The sequence below is a fragment of the Euprymna scolopes genome, chromosome 40 (genome assembly GCF_053919585.1).
Source record: "Euprymna scolopes isolate OS-2025 chromosome 40, ASM5391958v1, whole genome shotgun sequence".
NCBI lineage: Eukaryota > Metazoa > Mollusca > Cephalopoda > Sepiida > Sepiolidae > Euprymna > Euprymna scolopes.
Window position 1 is genome coordinate 34,667,603 of NC_136521.1, and position 17,009 is coordinate 34,684,611.

Below are 17,009 nucleotides of genomic sequence, written 5' to 3' on the forward strand. Positions count from 1 at the left end.
ATACAGGCTTTCTTGAACGTTTACTGTATTCATATACATGTTGAGCATAACATAATTCCTTGTATTTTATGTGTGTGGTGGTCACATCACGTCATGTACCTATGCGTTCATCATATGCGTGGGTGTATCAAAACAGTGATTGCTGTTAAATGTTCCTACCGGGATTTATTCTGGCTGGGTAAAGCGGTTGCTCCATCATTCCCCTCCTAAACGAGAAGTTGATCTAAGCAGAAAGAATAAAAATACTGCAAGTATTTTATTGGGTGTAGGTAGCAAATCGGAGTTGGCGCTTTATGTGTCTGCTGGATTTGGTGGAATTTGTAGCACTAGATATCATAGTATCGTTAGGCATGCCAGTAGTTAAAGAATCAAGATTTGAGTCTGTCTCATTATGGTACTACAGTTTGTATTGTCGAAAAATGCTCTTTGGTCGATCAACGCTGATAGTCATGTCTGCCATTCTTATCTATCACAAAATGTTTCGGATATCTTTTAAGAACCTTGTGAGGACTGGAGTAGAGCAGCTGCAGGCACCTAGGTACTCCATCATTTCGTATGAGAAGATGTGTCCATGTGTGTATATCCTGAGGAAGGTGAACTGTTGTCTTTTGGGCCCTTTATTCAACATACAAGAGTCTCGACATGTACTTCTTCAAGTGAGACGTATAGCTAGTCAGATCTAGCAAGCTTCTAATGGCAGTTGGTGCAATCATTTGTCCAAATTGGTGTCAGGAGTGGGATCCAATTTGTTGTTACAAAAATGAGCGTATGGAAGCGAGAAAGATAAACAAAGAAGTTTAGTTTAAACTTTTATTCAGGGTCAATGCGATTGTAGCAGGTGCTGTTGGTATTGTCAGGATGTGCCGGTGATGGTTGAGGCAGTGACAGGGACGTCGATCAGCTGTTTAGAGTAACATATAGTAACATACATATATATATAATAGCAATCGGTCAACCGGCTCTCGAGAATCAGTGGCAATAATGGAGTAGTCTGGACAGCTGCTGCAGGTGTTTCTGGGGTGAGGTCGATGAATTGAAGCGAAAACTGATTTGATTTTGCTGGATAAATCTTTATATACAGGCTTTCTCGAACATTCCAGCTTGTTTACTGTATTGATCCACAAAGGAGCATAACATAGTTCTTTTTATTTTATGTGCGCAGTGGTCACATCATAACGTCATGTATCTATGTGTTCTTCATATGTGTGGGTGTAACAAAACGGTGATCGTTGTGAAATGTTCCTGCTGGGTATTTATTCCGGCCGGGCATAGTGATTGCTACAAGCTTATACATAGAGCTTATGGGCGGACTAAACTTTTGTATAAGCTAGCTGGCCGAAATATGCTCATGAATGTGTAGTGACATATTAATGCTTATGTAAAAACAAATAAAAAGTATATCTTGCCCTATTTCGATATTGTGCACCCTTGTATTAACCTCATTAAACTTTATTGGTTACTTTACCCCTGGAAAATATTAACCTGGAAATTCAAGCACTTCTGAATGAACACAATAGAGTTATTCTTTTTCCGATTTTTCTGGATATCTTTTCAGTCTTTTTTATTTCAGCTGGCCTGTTGTATAAAATGGCGCCCAAAAGTTGTTGTTCAGGCATATTCTTCTCAAGCGCTTTTTATCGGTGCAATCCGATTATCATCAGTAGCGATTGCTGTTGTTATCGTTTTCTTTGTCTTTTCATTTGAGGCTTGGTGTATTTATAATTTTTTTTTTTTTTTTTTTTTTTTTGTTATAAAGGTTGGTTCAAGAAGGTTAGGCGCGAATTATTTTTATTTTAATTTCGACTACTTTTGGGCGCCATTTTATACCATATGCCAGCTGAAATTACAAAGACCGCTCAGCGAATGGAAAAAATATCCAGAAAAATCGGAAAAATTAATAACTCTGTCGTGTTCAATCAGACACATATATATATATATATATATATATATATATATATATATATATATATATATATATATATATATATATATATATATATATAGTGCCCTTTTTCGTAGAAAAACAATAGGAAAATAGAACCTTTGTTTTGTAGCTATTTATTTTTAATAAATGATTTCCCTATTAAAGAAGGTCAGAATTCTTATAAAATGGGGAGAGAAAATATATGTTTTTATGTATGTCTTTATTTTATTTATTAAAAATTGCAACAATTGTTAATAATGCAATTCATGTATTTTAGGGACACCATCTATATATTGAAAAATTATGAAAATATGGCGGATTCATTTTGGGACACTGCCGTAAAAATAAATAAATAAATAAAAAGACGGGGAAACATAATAAGGGTGAGAGTAACAAAGAGATAGAGAGAGAGTGGGAAAAAGAGTTATTATATGTAACTTAGAGGGGTGTAAAAAGCAATAGCCAGTGTGGGTGTGCCACGTCGGGAGAAGGCGCATAGAGGAGGAGCGACTGATTACTCACACACCGGGTGAGCGTTTTGATTACTACATTTCGTATAGAGAGGGGGGAAAGAAGTCTTATAACTGAGGAGGAGCGGGATGAGGCGAGTAAACGTGGAGCGAGTTGAACGACTTTCAGTGGACACAACGACAAAAAATGCGTTGACTACGCATAAACCCCCCCATGATTAAAAAACGACCCCCTGGAAAATAAAGCTCCCACCTCTGGAATAAGGGACCGGCACTTTTGGATAGAATATTCCCTGAAGTTTAATTCTGACGATTATTTGGAATTATAAGTCTCGGGAGAAGCGGAGAATTTCCAATGATTAAAGCCGGGAAGTGTGTTTTTTGTGTGTAGATATGACAATATACATAAATATAAAGGAAGATAACGTATATAGATAATAAACGGCCTTTTGCGGATGTAGATACATATATATCTATGTATATGTATATAGTTTTCATTTATAATATTTGAATCTGAGGAAGTTAAGCCTGTTTAAAAAGGTGTAGGATTATTGCTTCCTGGAGATTAACACGAGGATTTAACGGATTTAAAAAAGGAGCACCTGGTTGGTGGAATCATTATTCAAATAAAAATCTGGGAAAAAGGTAAGTCAGTGCAAATAAATATTATTTAAATTTTGTTATTTTATTTTGTTATTTTCACATTAAATTAATCTCCACCCACGCATTAAAAAAAAGTCACTGATATATATATAATATATATATATATGAAATAACAATTCTTTTTAAAGCCATTTAATGTGTCGTGCTTAATATTTTCATTTGACGGACTTAAGTGTTACTTAACATTAACACTCATAAATAAATAATTGGTCAAAACTAAACTACAGCTATATATACGCTGAAAAAAAGAAGAAGCAAATATTTAATCAGAATTCTGGATATTTGCCAAAACAAAAACAAAACAAAACGAAATCCGATTTTTTTTTTTTTTTTTTTTTTTTTGCATGGTCGTCTTATCACCGCTGGCTGCGAAATATAGACAAAACTAGTCGATAAAATACGGCTATCTTTTTAGGAGTTAACCGCTTCAATATAATATTGTTTGCATGTCTATTACGGTTAATTTGTTATTAATAGTTTCTTAACTAAAATAATAATAAACAATTTTATAAAGCAGTTCCTGTTACTTGTAAAATGAATAAACACGCAGATAATTTCAATATTTACATAGTCGGACTCCAGTAACGACAGAGAACCCCAAGCATGTCCCAGAAATGGCCGAAGCAGTTTACGATTTGCAAATCGATATTCATTTAGGTGCTAATGCAGAGAGTGATCCGCACTATTTTTTAAATCGTATTTCCAAGTTTAATTAAAGTTTTTTTTAAAAAATTTTTTTTATTCAATTGTAAGGTTAAAGTACAGAACACCCTCCCCCTGTTAAGAATGGCTTTTTAAATAACGTTATTCCAGCACGGATTACTCTCTGCATGAGTACTTTTATTTTATTTATTTATTTATTTATTTTTTTCGCGGCTTTCAAATTGAAAATCTGTAATTTTTGAGACTGACTTGAAATTCTCCGTCGATACTCAGGACTGACTACTAAGTACTGGAATTCTCTGAGTGTCTATTCATTATGTACAGAGGCAACATTCTAAAAAGATCAGAGCTGATTGTCCATGTATAATGGAGATTTTAAGGATTAAACGATTGGGATTAACAACATATCTCCACAAATATAAATAAAATAACACTTTAGGTAATTCGCATTAAAAAATCTATTTAGTATATCTTAGTATTTAGTGTTACTTAACCATGGCACTTACAAATAGATATTTAATTAGATAGAATTGTCTATATGCGTATAAAGACAAAAAACGGTATTTGCATCACAAATATTCACCAACATAAATAAAATAACATGTTTATTTATATTTAAAAATTCGACATTTTTAAAGAGTCAATCCCGTCTCTAAACTCTGCTTAGTGTTAGTGCCAAAATCGTTCTAAAAGAAAAAAATAGAATTAAAAAATTCTTAGTAATTGGAGACTGAAAAGATTCTATAAAATTGTCAACCATTTAATAATTTACGTGCTTAATATTATTACTAATTAAATAGAAAAATATAGGTACTAAGTGCACTTATTGATCCGTGCTGAAATGTTATTTAGAAAACCATTCTTAACACGGGGAGGGTGTTTTGTACCCGTTCTGTACTTTAACCTAACAATTTAGGATAAAAACATACAACTTTAATTAAACTTAAATACTATTTAAAAAATAGTGCGGATAGTGCACTAAAACTGGACTATATTTTATATAGTCCAGTTTAACAGCAATAAATATAGTTTATATAGCTATATATTCTTTTTAGTAGTTTTAAAAAATAAAGTTAATGAGGACTCCAGAGCGCTGCTCAAGTTCTTTCAGTAATATATAAGGTGTGGAAAATAAATTAAGGAGGCCTCCAGAGCACAGCTGGAACCCCCATAAAATAGCTATTAATTTACATCTAAAACGATTTAATAATATCCTTCCAACTACTTAATTACTGTGATTTCACAGTAATACTTAGGAATAAGCAGATACAATTAAAGTGTACAGAAAAACAAAAGTCTATTATAATGGCCCGTTTGTGATCGCAAACCAGAAAAACGTCATTTATCGAATTCTTGAAAAAAGAACAAAAAAAAAAAAAACAAACAAAAAAAACACTCTAAGATTAAAAAAAAAGGTTTAGTATATATTATTAAAATGATACTAAAATATTATGGCGCGTGCTTCTACAGAAATTGAACCGAAATTTTTTTTAAAACTCTAACTCAAATTTTATTTATTTATTTATTTTTTTTTTAGTTCAAAGGCAGAATTACCCCCCCCCACAATAATTTTCATAGTATGTTTTAGTATGCATAGTTTTCGAGATTGGTGTTTATTCCGAAGGCCGTTCTTAACATGGGAGGTTGGGGGTGTTTATACTACGCTGGGTTAGGTGGTAAAAAATATATATATCAACTGCAGAAATTCTGCAGCAGAATACCGGTTATAATTATAGAGGTAGGGAGGGGTGATTCTCGTTCAGATCCGCCAGTTCAAATTCTGTAGAAGCACAGAAAAAAAACAAAAACAAAAAAAAAAAAAACCCACTTAATAATATATATAAAAAAAGAAAAAAAATGCACATTCTCTTACGGATTTCATTAAAATAATTTGATTACTTGTGCAGTTTACGGACCGTGCTGAAATAAATTATTATTTAGAAAGATTCATGGGGAAGGTGAGCTTTTTAACTATTCTGTACTTTCATTTAATTTAATTAACAAGAAAACAGTACAAAATTGAATTCAACTCTGAAAAAAATCCCATTTCAAGAAAATACGGTCTACAAACTACACAATCATAATTATTTATTACTGGTTACTATTAATAAATATTAATAGGTTTTAAATATAACCTACGTTTATTAACAGAATTTTTATTTTAAAAATCAAAATTAAAAAAAAATTGCTAATTATGCATTTACCCTGCTGAAATGTTTAGAAAGCCATTCTTAACATGGGAGAGGAGGGTGTTTTGTAATTATTCTGTACTTTCACCTAACAATTTAATAAAAAAATATCGTAAAACTTAAACTTGAAAATGCTATTTAGAAAAATGGCGCGGTAACATAAGTGCATAAACACCGAAAAATCGCACTTTTACGGATCGAATTAATATTAAGTATTTTTAAATATAAAGAAGATATAGCATTAATAGGTTACATCAAAACTATTGTTTATTAAAATCTTATTTAAGATTTAACTAATAGGGTAATTGTGCAGTTTACGTGCCATGCTAAAATAACGTTACCGAGAAAGCCCTTAGTTTTCGAAATTCTGTGCTTTCACCTAACAATTTAATAAACAATAAACCGTAAAACCGAATTTGAAAATCCTATGTTAAAAAAATAATTTTGCCCATAACTACAAAAGCGACAGAAATTGTATTTTTTTTTTTATTTAATTAATTAAAATTATTGATTTTTTTTTCCATAAGAGTTTAAAAAAAATGTGAAAAAAATAAGTATACAACAAACAAATGTTACCAAAGGCAAGATAAGTTACTCTTCTACTTACCTGGATAAGGGATAAGATTTTTTTTTTTTTTACTTAAGATATTGTAAAGGGGTAAAGATTGACTAGTTTGAACGAAAAACAAAATGGTGGTCTCATTAGGGCCAAAGGCGGGCCTCGATAATTGCTCAAAGATCGAAAATTAAATATACTGATACAAACAAAACACATCCAATAAATTTCACAAATCGCACGAAAATGTAATGTTCTATCATTATTTAATTTTCGAGTTTTGAGCGATTATGGAGGCTCGATTAGGTCTCTAGTGAGACCACCATTTTGTTTTTCTAACTCTTTACACTACCTTTATTTTTAATTAAAACAAAAACACTTTAAAATAAGTTGAAACGCAATGAAAATTTATCCATGTAGGTAGAAGAGTAACTTAGTTTGCCTTTGGTAACATTTTTTTTGTTTGTTTATTTTGTTATTTTGGAAAATCACCGAAAATTTTATTTTAAAAATCGTTTAACTTTTTTTAAATATATATTTTGGACTTGATTAAATTTTGAAAATTAACTATTACTAATCAAAACTTAATTAAGTGTGAATTTTTTTTTTTTTATCTTTTCTAGGTTACGTGTAGTAAAAATATATTTATTAACTAAAAATCTTAAATATTTACATTTAATAAAGAGAAATGGTTCTTTCTTTATGACTGTAAATAAAATTAATTTTTAATTAAATTTATCTCCCTCCCATGGAGGTAAGATGTGACACAAGGGTCGGAAAGTAAGATCGAAGAGCTAGCGCTCCCTCGAGGAGGAGGAGGAGGAGGAGGAGGAGCAGAGCACTGGCTGGCAAAAAAGAAAAATGCTTGGGCAGCCTGGTAGGGGCGCCTCAGGCGATTAGCAATAAACTAACCTTTTTTTCTGAAAGGTTAGGACCAACAGCTTGCCACAGTCAAAACCTTTCCAGAAATGGCACTCTGTTGATTTTGGTGCAGAAGGGGAAAAATTGCTAAATGTTTTAAGACCATGCTTTACCTGCTCCTTTGGAAGGGCGAGTTGTGTAAGTGAAGTGTGTACGTCAACAAGAAATTGTCACAATTATTAGTAAACCTTTCAATAATGTGATCGATCGAAGTATCGGTATTTGCAGCCGTCGTTCAATTCGAATTTGTAAGCTATGGAGATATTTTCTCCTTAATGGAGACATTATTTCGATTGGATCTTGACACAACACAGGTATAGTGTTCAAAAAACCCAAACTCATCAGTGACTCACCTGTACGAATCAATAATAGGCATCCAGAGAATTTCAGTACCTGGAGTATGAACGGAGTCGATCCCGGAAATCGCCGAAGCAGTTTACAGAAAGCTACTTTTTTGTTTTGCGTATTCATTTGGTTGCTAATGCATTTAGTGATCCGCGGTATTTTTTAAATCGTATTTCCAAGTTTAATTAAAGTTTTATGTTTTTTTTTATTCAATTGTAAGGTTAAAGTACAGAATAGGTACAAAACACCCCCTCCCCATGTTAAGAATGGCTTTTTAAATAACGTTATTTCAGCACGGGCACGGATCAATAAGTGCAAAAAATAAAATAAATAAATGGTACTCATGCATTTTTTTTTTTTTTTTTTTTTGCTAAAAGTGCACTGGGCCAGTGGGCCACTGGGGTAGTGGGGTACCACCCGCAAACCGGTAAAACTATACAAACACCGTGACAGCGAATTAACCCTACCCCTAACCCTAACCCTAACCCCTAACCCTAACCCTAACCCCTAACCCTAACCCTAACCCTAACCCTAAACCTAACCCTAAACCCTAACCCTAACCCTAACCCTAACGCTGTCACGGTGTTTGTATAATAATACCCAAACCTTACTTTTTAAGAAGTTGATTATGAGGAGGCTGAGAGGAGGAGAATATCCCCCAACCTCCTTATGTTAAGAACGGCTTTCGGAATAAACACCCTTTGCAGGTTAGACAACCAGGGCATATTGACCGTCTTCGGGTGCTCCCACCCCCAGTGCACTTTCACCGTTCTTTTTTGTGCTTGTACACGTATTGGATGGAGCAGGGAGGGGAGCACTATATTTGTAAATAGTATTTTCAAGTTAAATTAAATTTTCACGATATCTTTTTATTAAATTTGTTAGGTGAAAGTACAGAATAGTTACAAAACGCCCTCTCCTCTCCCCATGTTAAGAATGATTTTTTAAATAACGTTATTTCAACACTGTTCAATAAGTAAGTACCTTTTTATGTTCAAATTTTGAACCCTAATCTAACCCTTTGCATATTTATTTTTTTTCGGGACTTTTCAATCGTAAACTGCTTCGGTTATTTCCAGGACCAACTCTTGATTCCTTGCTAATACTCGGAACTGACCCCATAAGAACAAATCTTCTAGGTGCTCAGTAAGCACCCAAAATATATGATGAAGTATACATTACTTCTGGGATCGAGTTATGTTTGAAGGAAACAAAAGTTTTACTTGTTCTAATTAGCCATAATTTATAATTAATTGAATGAGGAAACGTAAGCATTTAGAGAAGGAAAGGACTCCTTCTCAGAAGGAGTGACTTTTTTTTTTCTTTCTCACTGAATCTAATTTAAATACATGTCTGTATGCACCTCAAATACGTATATTAAATTGCATGGGAAAATATAAGTCTCTTGACTTCGCTATATCTAATTACAATGTAATGGATATTTCGGCGCTTCTACATTATTGGGACGGAATTTTGTAGTCGATAAATGGAGTTTTCAGATAAAACAATTTTTTCAACTGATTTTTTTTTTTTTGTTAATTCTAATAAGTTACAATGGTAGCTTCCAAATTATACAATCGAATTTACCTGAATTTTACTGAATTATTAAAAAAAAAAAAAACTTCAATCGCAGGTGAAAAATTGCCATCTTGTTCAAATCAAAACGGAAAATTATCTCCCTTTTGAACTCTTCTGTGTCTTACGATCGTTTTCATCAAATTCTATTTTTTATTTTCTTTAAATAATTTTCTACCTTATCGATTTTTGTAATTTTTTGGATATAATCATCTTAAAGATACGAGGAATGCGTAGATATTGTTTTCATGTGAAAATCCAGTCCCAGTAGTGTAGAAGCACCGACGAAAATATACTTATGATCTTTTAATGATCAATTTAGGTGTGTGTGAGGGGGGGGGATAATGTATCTTGGATGTTATACCTTCTACCAGGAATTATCTTCTCCTTTTGTCATGAAATCCTCCTTTGGGTGTGAAGTTAGTGTAGTAGGCATTCATTCGTTATGGTACCATCCTCCTAGGCATTATTTTTTTTTAGGAGAGAGTAGTGTAATCGACTAGTTTCTCCCTCTTAGATAGGGTCTAAAAGAAAGTCTCAAAACTCAAATCGAAGTTCCGCACTGTTGACCAAGCTCAAACCTCTGTCCCATAGATGAAATGTTGTCTCGTTGTGCCTGTTTTACAATTATTTTAATGGAATGTGCGCTGAAGAACTCGTAGCACTTGTGTCTCCTCGACATGCATAATAGCGACAAAGCAAAAACCCAACAAGCAGCAAAATCTCACCCCTTCATTGTTGTGTACCTAGATGCGGGAACACCTTCTAGTTTCAGTTTTTTCTCAGACTGCTAGGCTTTGGAGTTTCATCCCCGTTTCCTGTTTTCCTAACTGTACTAACTTACAGGAGTTTAAAGGTACTTTGAACAGACATCTCGCTGCTCAACTTCTCCACTCCCTTATTAGAATCGATCCAAAGTTTGCCAAAATGCGATATGTATTGTTTGGGGCAAAAAATACTAAAAAAAAAAAAAAAAAAAAAAAAAAAAAAGACTTCTATAATAATACTACGGTCCAGAGTTCAACGTACAGAATCTTCAAAATACAGAAAAATGTTCATGGAACGGAAATGTTATGCTAAAAAAGTTACGTAAATTGATCAAGTATTTTTTTATTTATTGAATTTTAGTGATTTTAATAGTAAATCGTAGCCATTACTCATTATCTTGGTAGTTCCAATTGAGTTATCTTCCTTTTTATCAAGACACAACGTCTCGCTTCGTTATAAGATTTGATTTTTGAAAAAAAAAAAACATTGATAAATTGACGTGATTTTTGGAATAACATTTTTGTTCCGTAACGGGCACATGCATCAAAAAGATTTTCCGTATTTTTTTTTTTTTTTTTTTTTTTAATAGGTTGAATCCTGGACTTGCACCAATAATACTTTAATGATATAATAATTATAACAAAGATTTTTTTTTTTTTCCGTGAATTTTGGTATGTCTTTTCTAATAATGACTTTGTACAAAAATAACATTTGCGTTTGTGTCCATTCAAAGGTTAAAAAGAACTATTCAGATAATCCATAGGATAAAAAGTTTAGGGTTGTCAACTAACAGTATCCAAAGTAAATTTACTCAAGGTGATTCCGGAACACAATGTATAAGTTTGGCGTTAACCTTACTTATTAAATCCAAATACGCTGCCAAAACGAATTCTATAACTGACTTGTATATTGGATCGGTAATGACATTTCTAGCACAAGAGATTTTAAAATCTAGACTGCAGGTTTTCGTTTACCAGTTTTAATTTGGATTAGATCTGCTGTCTACTCTCCGGAATGTGACGGTTGCATCTGTTGCCTACAGCTTAATTATTTTATAGTTCTTGCCTTACCGCAATGGCGCAATGCTTAAATATCTGTGTAGTTGCTGAACAGACCAAACCTGCGACAACCTACATTTATACTATATAGGTCCGCTGCATAATCACACCGATGTTTGCTCAGAGATGTACCTGCGATTTCCCTTTGCATTGTATTCTGCAATCCTGAACGCGCTGCCTCAGAATTGTGTGAATGAGCATTCATCACTGTCACATTTCGAAGTTCTGTATTGGCTAACTATCGTGATGTTCCTAAGTTTTATGCATTTACTAGCTAGGTAGCCTTTGTCTGTTGCTAATGGTTTTTATGACCATGGCTTGATAAAGAAAAAGAAAATGCAGAAAATTGTACAACAGGTGCCATATTACAAGCTTATATGAAGTAGACAAGGTGACTCGGGACACCCACAAGTTCTTGGTGAAATGGATCGTGAAGTGATTCCTATAAGCACAAAAATATAAAAAAAAGTAAGCGGGTTTATTTTACAATCCACAGAGGTACAAAAAAGTTGTCAAAAGAAAAAAAAAAATATTTAACGAACAAATGTTATCAAAAGCAAACTGAGTTACTTTTCTACCTAACTGAATAAGCTTTTAGTGTTATCTTTAATGTAAAATGTTAATTTGGTTTGAAAAACAATATTGAACACTACCGAAGTACAAGAAAAATGGGTGCAATGTTTCTTTACATCATTGAAGCCTACATAATCACTTCAAAATAAGAAATAAAATATTGTTAGAAACCTACCCAATAAATGTCACGGCAACATTTATTGGGTGTTTCTACCACCATTTTGTCTTATTTCTTATTTTTAAGTCATTGTCGAGACTTCAAATACATCACACTATTATTGTTTGTTTTTCGAACCGAATAAAATTTTTTGCATTAAATAAAAATGCTAAACACTTGTCTAATTATGTAGAAACTTATCTTGCCTTTGATAACATTTGTTATATATTTGTTTTTTGACAACTTTACGTACTTCTGTGGATTGTAATACAAACCTTACTCTTTTTTTTTTTTTTTCTCAGTTTCGTTGGAATTTACTTTCTTCTGTCACTTCCAAAAGCAAGGAAGTTTTCACAGGAACGTCTGAACTGGGAGTATTTTCGATTAATACCCCCCCCCCCCGCACACACAATAACACACTTATATGAAAGTTAAAAGCCAGTGCTAACTTTAAAAATCCTATAAGACTTTAGCACCAAAATCAGTTTTCTTCTGTCTTCATCAGACGGACCTACACGGAAGAACCCAGAACAGCTACCCCTCCCCTCAATAAAAGTGAAAAGGACTCTGACTCGCATACAAGCCTCATTAGTCTCGCACATACATTCTTTCACATTAACAAGAATCGGTAAACAAAATCGGATTTCTACTAACAGCTCTACACATAGTAACAAGAACAAGGTAAATGAACACATGCATACACAATCCCACGCTGCCAAATACTCGCATACATATATTACTTATACATGTGTATTCACACTATGAAAATATTCACCTACACATTTCTAAACTTTGTGACTAACTCGACTTTTTTCAAACACGTGTTTGCATTTTCTTTTTTCTTTTTTTTTTTTTTTTTTTTTTTTTTTGCATTTACAAAACTTAGGTAGTTCTAGCTAACTGGTGACTCTATTTTCTTTATATATCATTTATCTATATTTTATTATGCATGCTGTGTGTGTTTCAGATTACAACTTTTATAATACTGTAAAATTGAAGTCCATATAAATATTAGTATCAATATTTATAAAATAATCCCAATCAGATGAAAAAAGCTCAATATACGAGATAGAGCAATAATATAAATGAAAATTTAGAATTCAGTAAATTAAATTACGAGTTTATTATTCAACAAATACAAAGAATTAAAATAAATTTTAAAACTTGAAATTTTTGTATTCCTTGTCGAATAATAAATTTGTAGTAAATTTGAAATTAAATTCAATAAATTAAAGATTTTCACATACACATACATGTCATCCACATACAGTACTGTTTTGCTGTATCACAGCTCATTAGTGTGGCTAGACAGGCAACTACCTCAATCCAGGATCCAAACCCGACCACTCAAACCGCAGTCAAGGCTTCTCACCATTACACTATATGGCTGCTACTGTGCAAGTAGTGAATTAACGATGTTTTGACATCATCTAAATGCCTAATAATACGTATATATCCATCCTCCATTTTATTCTTTCGGTAAAACAATTTTTATACCCCACTGTAGATTGTCAGTATGGTCTTTGGTTATCTTCTAATTTATTCCTTTAATTCAGTTGACTTTTACAATTCCTGACAGTATCTTTTCTATTGTGCAAGATCAATCATTTAATTATTATATCAATCAGTGAATCTAATGGAAACGTTAAAGGTATATGCAGCTTTTCTTCCAATTTTCGGATTTTAATCATGTCAAATCACTTCATTTCCTTTTGACGGATTGATTTTGCTATTTATTCTGATGAGTTAAGAGCATAATAGATTCACTAATTGATATAATAATTAATTGATTGATTTTGCGCTACGAAACAGATACTGTCAAGAATTGTAAAAGTCAACTGAATTAAAGAAATGAATTATAAGATGGTCAACATCATGAATTTTGGAATATAGTTTTTGTCATTTATTCTCTATATGGCTCTATAATTACATTGAGCTTCTTAAATAAGGATTAGTATCTATTATAAGGAAATATATTCCTACGGAAATATATATATATATATATATATATATATATATATATATATATATATATATATATATATGAGAGAGAAGAAAGTGGACCTTTTAGTTTTATAATTCTGGCTTCCCTGATTTTGTCCTTTAATTTTCACATTCCATAAGTGATTTTTCTGACAATTTTGAGTTGAAAATCTAACCATCTAATGCTTATCATTAGCTTATCATTAGCTAATTTTTGATCTTAATGTATTTTTTTTTGTTGTTGTTTTTTTTAAACTTGTGAGTCCCCACTTATTAAGGCCCAAAGGTCACTCAAAGGACAAAGGTCAATGAATGTCAGGTGGTAGTCTAGTAATCACTTATGGTGTAAATTGGGTAGAATTTGATTATTTATGAGAACGGCTTAACAGGCACTTGTTTACATTAGATTTGAAGGCTATCATGTTGTATTCAACCAGGAAGCATGCCAGTGGAACAGTGTTACAAAGGCGGGTAGTTTCTAGGAAAGAAGTTTTGTTCATGGAATATGTGTTTAACAATTAGGCACAGATGAAGAGTTAAATCAAGTAGCTTCATCAAGGGTGTCCAGTAAACGCACTAACGGTAATGCAACTAAAAATATCTGCAGCATCAATTGGCGTCACTGTTACATGTTCTGTGAAACCCTGGGGTTCCGCAAGAACTTGGGTTAGGGTTCCTTCAAGAGATGCTGATGAATAGACTGAGATTATTTTGCCTTTGAACATATGACGCTTTCGGTGGAAGAACAACGGACGTAAGCGCCACTTGATACTTTTTCACAAAAGAGAGGTTAAATGTTTGCAGCATAATGATACTTCTTTGAGCCTTTAAATGGGGTTTAATAATCATGTAATGGAAGAAATTTATTAACTATTTAAATACAATCTTACAATATCATCTATATATATATAAAAGCGAAAATGTATGTATGTATGTACGCTTTTCCTCGATGTCCACAAAAGGCTTCTTTCAGAGAAGCGCTTGCTCGGTTCACAACTTAAAACTTTTTATATCATCTATAAATTGTAATATCTCAGAGTTACCCACGGAGCTCGCCTGTCTATTTAATTTTATTGACTTTCAAACGTTAATTATTCCACATTTCCCCGCATCGGCACGCGTTACATTCGGTTTTCGGTATAAAAAAAAAGCGAAACTCGACTCTAATCACAGGCCAAAAGCCAGTTGTCTCAAGAGAGCTAAGTAACGTTTGTTCAATGTCGACTTCGTCATATCAGACTGTAGCTTTCATTTCGCTCCTCCTAATAAACAGGGAGCGGGTTTTTAAAAACTAACAAACCGATTTATTCACCTCATTCAAAACTGTCCCGCACAAAATGCTTACTGCTGAATACCTACCGCCGTCACGTCAATCAAAAACGCGCACCTGTTTTTTTTTTTTTTAACACTTTACTATTTTCCAACTGCGCGTCGTGAAGGCTTCGTTTTTTTTTCACGAGCACCTGTTTTTATTTTTAACATTTTCGGGTTTTTTTTCACATACCCCGAAAAACACCCGGGCAACGCCGGGTACCCCTCGCTAGTTCTAACATAAAGTACAAATTTAGCCAGAAATAGTTATAAACCATATATAGAGGTCAGTGCAGTGAATAATATATAAAACAGAAAAACATTTCATATTAAAGATATTGATATATCTTTGCTAAATTAGATTACATAAAAATACAAAATTAAACTTTTTAGATATTCGACTTTAATGAACAACAATGATGTTAGTACTGATTGATTTGCAAGTCCGGAAAAATCAAAACAAATAGAACATAATTAGGTAGAGAATTTAAAGAAAATCTGTGGTCTTAAGTATCCACATTCCAACAGACGAACCATACTTTGGGGTAATTGCGCCAAATCCGGGAGTAAATGCACCAACTAAAAAAAGTGCTCTTCATATGTGTGGTTGTCAAAAGAGTACTTTTAGCTAGTTGGCGTAATTACCCCAAAGTACGGTATTTCAAATATTCAAACACTTATTTTCACATAAATACTTTGAATTCAGCAATGTTTTTTTATGATTAGATTCTCCTTGATATTTCACGTGTTTTGTGACAAAAATCTCAACTTTTGGCTCTTACGTCGTTCTGCCACCAAACACATATGTTCATATGTATTTGACCAATATTTTTTTATCCTAGTTTTCTTATACATGTTATGGAATTTTGAATAAACTGGAAAAAGGACCAACGTATGTGCTTTAACTAGTTGAAAAAATTGATTTTTAAAAAAATTTTTTTTATTTCCAAAATTATCAATAAATTTGAAACGAACGCTTTTTAAAACTTAAATCGGTTATAAAAAGAAATGTTGCTTGCATTATGAATGTGAAATAAGATTGTAAAATGTTTTATATACGGGACATTACTATTATTATTATTACAGTTCCACGAAAGTAAAGAGGTTAGAAAACATTAAGATATCACAGTTGAATTTTCAAATGAAATTGAATTTTTTAAAATTTGAAACTATAACTATAAAATAGACTAACTTACAGAATACAAAAATATCTACAGAGCCATTAACTTTTCTCTTTTTTCCAAACAACAACTAGCATGCTTGAAGACGGTTGAAGGACAAGCTAACTGAAACTTTACATAAATAACACTCAAGATGAGAACAATAGTCAGATTAATACAATATAAACCATCATCCCTCATCTAAAAAAATTCAGAACTTAGAAATTAGATTGTCACCAGTACGTTCAATAGGTAATTTTAAAACTCATTTAAATGATTATCATTGTCATATCAGTCTTTCTTCTTTATTCAGATTTCAGTAATAATTCAAGAAGTGTTGGTTCTTTTATAGAATAGTTGTGATGCTATCAATGCCCCCCGCCCCCAAAGTGTTAGGAAGAAATAATAAAAAAAGTAAAAACTATAACAAAAAAGAGGGAATAAGTTAATCAACAGAACAAAGGTATAGGAAATTGGGTTGGTGGAAAGACAATGGAAAGGAAGTTGCTCACCAAGGCACACAAGACAGCTGAAATAGGATTGTTAATCAAGGCGTGACAGTAACGAGGAAAACAATTGGACAATAGAGGTTGATATATTTAGAATTAGTTTGTGGTTTGGCAGTGAATTTGGCAACAGTTTACAACAGTTAGACTATTTACTTTGTGGTGATTGAATTTTTTTTTTTTTTTT

At 32.5% G+C, this 17,009-nt stretch overlaps 1 protein-coding gene across 3 annotated transcripts in view; it reads left to right on the forward strand.

Moving 5' to 3' along the window:
- The first annotated feature begins 2,459 nt into the window (after positions 1-2,459).
- The window catches only part of LOC145265487 (stromal interaction molecule 1-like), a 330,758-nt gene continuing 316,208 nt past the window's right edge, over positions 2,460-17,009 (forward strand). For all 3 annotated transcript variants that reach the window (XM_080121362.1, XM_080121364.1, XM_080121363.1), the window contains exon 1: positions 2,460-3,039. The gene's annotated coding sequence lies outside the window, so the exon portion shown is untranslated. The remainder of the gene's footprint in view (positions 3,040-17,009) is intronic.